Genomic DNA, 7,068 nt, shown 5'->3' with positions numbered 1-7,068 from the left:
CTATTCTCTACCCTCTACGCGTGTCCATTCATACATACATTCATACGTACTTACATACATACCTACCTACCTACCTACCTGTCTCTCCACACGGAGGCGCCTATGTATGATTATGTGTGGGCGGCAATAGTGGCCAAGAAGTACTACTACTTGCTACGTATATTTCCTGTTCAGTATAAAATACGGATGCCGATTCGGCGTAATGTGCCGCTATGCTCACCTCTGGCATGCTGACAGAGTATGGACGACTGTTTTCTGTCGTACACCCACCAGTTTGTTTTTTATTTAGCCTCTCTGCTAAACTCCTAGAGGTCTCCCCAATGTGTACTGTATTCCTGTCCTTGCAATACCCCTTCATATACTTTATGCTGGAGTCTACTTACCTGAACTTACAATTAATACTGGGGTTAAAGGTACATGTGGTATTGCCAAGGGGTACGTCTTATATAATTGTGCTCTGAGGGATCTCTCTGTTTTCTGAACGATCTTAATGCTGAGTTTGTTGTCCATCAGAGCCTTCGTAGACCTACTCGCTAAGCCCCCATGGTTTTTACAGACTTCACCTCTTGCTATTTATCAACCTTATACTATGTTGCAGCTCTGTACAATGTATTCCGCGCTAACTAGGATGGGTTTCACTAGCATCTTCACTTATTATACTACCTAATCTGTGCGTGCGTTATTAATATTGGCATAATGACTTACGCAAACTCTCCCAAGACACCACAAAATTTCTTTCAACACACGATTTCACAGAAAGAATCTTCTAAACTAAATATATAAACAAAATAAGGTTTTATGTTGTTATTTCTTATCGTAGTCGAGTATTTCTTCAATCATCAGATTGTGATTCAGCTCAAGTATGTGTTTCGCAGTTTTTCAACTGTATTACAGCATGCCGTTTCGTTCTCATGTTGGTAGATCACTTTTGAAGTAATTTTCACTTTACTTTGTATTCTTTCGTTGACAATATTTGAAAAGAAATAATAGTGCTGGAGGCTTTCGCGCTGGAATATGGCACAATAGAAATTGACCTTGCTCTTAGTATTTATTTACTTTCTTATCTCCACCACGACGAACACGTCGTAGCGAATTCAAAGAACGCCAGAGTTTTCTTTGACCTTCATTACTCACGAGAATGACACCATAATTGCTATCCGTATATTGCGATCTATTCAATTATCGAAACTCCTCAACTAATAAATCTGTTACCTCTGCTACCAAAAAAAAAAAAAAAAAAAAAAAAAGAAAAGCGGAAAAAAAATCAATATCAAATTCAATGCCAAACGTAATTTATTTTATGTGACAAATAATGGAACTTACGTAATCTCTGAATTGTTGGTAAAAAGGGTTTGGAAGCGTCGTGTTGTCAAAGTTTCGAAGGATACTTAATCATCGAATAGCGATTGACTTCCAGTTTCTAATCTGTGTGTGTAAGCGTGCGCTTTGTGTGTTTGTTCTGCCTTTTTTATTTTTCTTGTGAAACATTTCATTAAAATCTCTTCATTCTTTAAATTAAAATGATTAGTATTTCTTTTCTCAAACCTTCCCTTTTCACAGAATTATTTTTCTGTTATCATTTCTTACAGATTATTTTTACCTGCTTTTACAAATGCCTTTCTATTTTAGGTTGAGAAGATTCAAAGCGTATTTCCCACCCCACTTTTTCCTGGAGATATATTTTTCTTATGTTATTCTTTCCCTATTACAATTAACAGTGCTAGTGATCTGAAATGATGTCCACTGGCCTTATTGTAATCGTTGATCTCTTTCAGCCTCTTATGATTTGTTACCAAAAGTGATGCGCATCGATACAATGTAACTGATGGCGAAATAAATAAATAAATATATAAATAAATGAATGAGTAAAAAAATTGAAATAACAGAAGGAAAATTATTGGTATGTTTTTGCCAGAAATATCGCATAATCAAATAAGTGACTCAGTATTCACCGACACGATGGAGATTATACAAAACATGCTCTTTGAATAGTTTTTCCCATCGAGTATTCTAATTGAGGTGCAAAAGCGATAAAACGCGGATGAAATTAATTGCAGTATCGAGTTACGCTATTGTATGTTCAGCCATAGAATCTTCCTAAGTTCGACAAAATCAGTATTATTGCAATGACATTGTATCCATTCAGCCGACTTTACTACTCATTCCTTCGATATATTCGATACTGTGCTTCATTTAGGAATGAAATCAATTCTTTCCGTACCATATATATATATATATATATATACATATAAAGAGAGAGAGAGAGAGAGAGAGAGAGAGAGAGAGAGAGAGAGAGAGAGAGAGAGAGAGAGAGAGAGAGAGAGAGAGAGAGAGAGAGAGAGAGAGAGAGAGAGAAATAGATAGTAGTTCTCATATACAAACGTCTCGTTTCGTCTTTATGCCTTCCGAGCACGAAATCATCCAAAGCGAAATTTGTTATTCAACACTCGAGGGTCGATGAAATGATTTAATCAGCCCCAGTAGCGGAGTTGATTAAACTGATTACATTCACACTTTCACAACTGTGACAGTGAACCAATAAGAGGGAACAAAAGTATCGCTGTAGCTGCACACGTTTAAAAGTTTGTTGTTGGTTAAATCTGTCTATTCAAAACCATTATGTGTTTTGTATATAAAGGTCAACATTATCCGACAGCGGTGTCTTTCCTTTTTCAAGACATGAGGAGATGGTCAGAGTGAGATTTAACTGCTATTTCTAACAGATCTCAGAACTAATTTGTAAGTTAGTTGTTGATTTTCCCTCAGTCAGTTCTGATGAAACGGACTTATCAAATGTATTTCAGCCATGAATATATTTGCTGATGATAATGGACTCTGGAGTAATTTTGTTTCATATTTCCAGAGCGTCGTGTGATAAAGTATCGCACTATAATTGGCTGTTGTTAGTGTGAGCGCTGATTAAGCATACCCCTAATTAAGCACATTTAAGCCATTATTATCTCATGTACATCAGCGTGTATTTTCGTTCATAAGCTGGTAGTGTGATTTGAAGGAAACGTAGCTGCTTTTTTTAAGCTAATCGAGCTGCAACGTAGAATCAGTCGGTAGAAACTGAAGGAAACTCTCTCAAATCTACAGTTGAATTTCAACTCCTTTCTGAAACATGCCATATTCAAACTCGGCCAATCAGTGTTAATCCATCCTACAGAAATACCTCTTTTGGCAGACCTGTCTAAGATACTAAGTATATTCGTTACAATCGTAATATCTTTCTCGAAAAGTCTGGCATTTGTATCAGTCCACAGCTTCGACTCAATATTTGAATCCTTTATTTTATTAACACCGAAGTGGAAAAAGGAAAATTAACTTGGACAAAATTTGAACCCATATCATCAAGCGTCGGAAAAAGTCTGTAAGGTATTTTGCCCAACACTCTCACGAGAGTGGTTATACACAATAAGATATTATCCCATAAATAATAATGAGTACTTTTTCTCTGTGGCAGAAGTCATTCATAAAAGAATAAATGAATAATTCAAAATAACCAGCAGCATCGGGAGAAAGATTTTGAAAAAAAAAAAAAAAAGCTTTTTAGAGAAGGTATCAATCTAGATTCTTTAATATTCACTTCTCTCGGCGTAAGTACTTACCAAATGGACGAACTTCACTAAATAATTGTTTCTCCTATAGACTCAAGAGCAGCAATGTTGAGGAGATAGATGCCTCTTACAGTGATCAGAAAACTAAAATTCTACTTATCGTATCGACTATGAAAGGTTGAATGATAAAGTCGATGTTAGCAGCATTTGAACTCAGAATGTAAGTTGGAAGAAATACCACTAGGCACTTTGTTTGTCATGCTAACGATTTCGCCTCAACTTCACTAAATATACTGAGTAATCCTTTCTTCGTCTTCGTTCACCACAGTTCCGTTCAACGCAGATGTAAATAAATTGATCACCTCTTCTCAACTTGTTTAACACTCCTCCGATGATACGAACCTTTTCATATCCGATTTTCACAAACCTACTAGATATCTGTCCACTTCAATTTTCACTTCATCAGACCGCGCATATATCAAAGTTTCTATCAAATACTCACAGCTTCTACAGTCTTTTTGTTCAAATTCCAACTTCAGCAGAGAGAAAAATATATATGCATTTATGTGTCCGTCCATACATATTTGTGTGTGTCTCTAAATGTGTGTGTGTGTTTGTCTGAATGTAAATTTGTGTGTGTGGGATGGCTCATGCAGTGTGCGTGTATAAGTGTGAGTGTGTTTCTTTTGAGAGAAAAGCGGAAAAAAAATCCTTTTGTATTTTTATCATTCAAAATTGTTATAAAATCACAGATTTTTGTGAGTGATAATCCTCTAAATTTCTGATAGAAATACTCTAGTTGAACCCCTACGTGATGCAATCGACATATCAAAAATAGCAGCCAAATTCTCCCGAGAAAATACTCTAAACTCTTGAAAAGAAGGAAGAGATAATCGAATAATATAGCCAAGAGCACTCACGAAGAGATAGGTTGAATCTCAGGCATGAACTATGACTGTAGATCTTTTCAATCAAAGTTAAACGGGAGTTGAACAAATACAACCACAATTCTCATTCGTATATTCACGTGCTCTGGATTTATTAGATTTTGTCAATCAAGCTGATTTCATGCAGTGCTCTCACACTGTTATATTATAACGCTGCAGAAGCCGAATGTTTGTCAATATAAACCTAATTTCAGTAATGGCACCATATTGAGTTGTACGTGTTCTAATTGATTTCTCAACGCTATATGCAATGATTCGTGTATTTCTTGTTGTTCTTTGTCTATAATGAAAACTTTATCACATAGTGGCATATTATTTCCAATTTCACGCCATTTATGCTTTGTAATATCTGACGTCATCGTTTCACCTCTCATACAATTATTAGAACGACTTATCTTAAGAGTCTCATATATTCACCATTTATGAGCGTAGGGAAAAGAGGTCTTCTTCTGAAGAAGAACGGAGGTTCTATCCTGACGTGAGGGATGTAAATATTCCATAAAATATAACAGAAATATTTCCTACATTACATCTCATCTAGGTTCAGTAATATAATATAACTTGCAATTCTAATAATTTCTATGAATTGACGAAGCTACACATCCTTACTCAAAATAATAAGACAATAACTTAAATCCGTTCCTCTAATTTTTGATTTTTTCACCACCTTAGCACCGATAACAACTCCAAGAAACACCAGTGACTATAGCTATAACACGAGCAACAGCGCCACCTTCAAAAGTTTTCCCAACGCCAATATTGTTTATTTAAATGCATAAAGAAGAGATACCGTGAAACTCGGTGCACTGACTCTGCTGAAGACGACTGCCCTCCGTCGGCATTTAATGTTACATACATGAATAGTTATTCTTCCATATAAATATTCCTAAAGGAATAATGTAGTTCACAAAAGTATATAGCACCAAAGGGGTGAGAAAGGAGAGAGGGGAAATAATATGGTACAAACAAGTATGGATACACGCACACATCTCTCTCTCGCTATATATATATATATATATATATATATATATATATATATATATATATATATATATATATATATATATATATCTGTCTGTCTATCTAAGCTGGAGGCGCATGGCTTAGTGTACTGCACTCATGATCGTCAGATTGTGGTTTCTATTCCTAGACGGGTCTCTTCCCCCCCCTCTCTCTCTCTCTCTCTTTCTCTCTCTCTCTCCTTCTACCTCTCTCTCTCTCTCTACACACACACACATACACATAGAGAGGTAGACACACACACAGGCACATGCATATAGTTCAATCTAATTTGTAATTGCACGACGATTAACCATTATCTAACCCTGCATGTGTATTTCTGCATATTGAAAGGAAAACTCACGGTTTGACTATAAAGCTGGACAGGTCAAGTTTGTCCATAAGTGATTTAATTACGTTTTTCTACGCGCATTTCATTAACAATGAAAATACAAGTTACATAAAAGATAACTTTTCCAGTTGCATTCTCAAATCTTCAGAGATTACTAAATTGTTATTTGTAATCTTTAGTATTTCTAGACAGCCACAATAACTGTTTTAAATTAGGTTAATGAATTTGCTACTATAATTATAATCTGTGTATTGTTATATCTGAATAAAGTAGAATCAAAACTACAGGCACCAGGGTTGAGAAATCCTTGACAGATATCCCAATGTTTCATCATTATCTGTTAGGTTGCTACTTAGAGTCAGTCCTCAACGCAGTCGGTTTTTACGCCTGCACAAAACTGCATATATTTACAGACGCATAATATCACAAATATATAAGAAGTCATAGCATACATAGAGGTGTACTGTTTATACATGCCCGGAAATTTGCCTATGCTATTATGGACAAACTCACACACGCCTACACACTCAATCACACACTGAAATACGCATACACATCTACACACACACACACACACACACACATACACACGCACACACACATGCATATGATTATATTTAAATATACTTGCTTTGTTAGGAGGTCATACACAGATCCGAGGATGAAACTGATTCTTACAGAAGCCTAGGCAATATACCACTCCAACTGAGGTTTCTTTACACTGCATTCACCAAAGTTGTCTATTGTTTCTGCTGTCTATTGTAGACACATTTCTAGATTACCTTGGTGTCAATTTCTCCACTTACGTCCTGTAGTGACATGATGCTTCGTTGGTTTCCACATTGTTTTTTGATCTTCAGTCTAATTTCTCTAATTTGTGCATCTCTTATTTCTCTAATCTAGACGCTCACCTTTGCTGCATCAGACGCTTCCAGAGGTTTCCCTTTCTGCCAGTTCTCATAAACTCATATCCAGAATACTTAAGCTTATGCAAGAGATTCTCTCCATCAATCTTGTTTTCTATCACGAAAAAGTTTGAGTCTAACTTCAGGGTTTCTTGGTGAGAGTAGCGAGCAAACATAATCAATGAGAACAAGAGGAACACTAAACCATTTCGTTGCGTATTTATTAGTCTTTGGATCCATAATTTCCTCTGTGCTACGACTGCTATGGTATATCATTCTCTCTCTCTCTCTCTCTCTCTCTCTCT

Source organism: Octopus bimaculoides, chromosome 10 (assembly GCF_001194135.2).
Source record: "Octopus bimaculoides isolate UCB-OBI-ISO-001 chromosome 10, ASM119413v2, whole genome shotgun sequence".
NCBI lineage: Eukaryota > Metazoa > Mollusca > Cephalopoda > Octopoda > Octopodidae > Octopus > Octopus bimaculoides.
The sequence above is the reverse complement of the archived record's forward strand: the minus strand, read 5'-3'. Positions refer to the sequence as shown.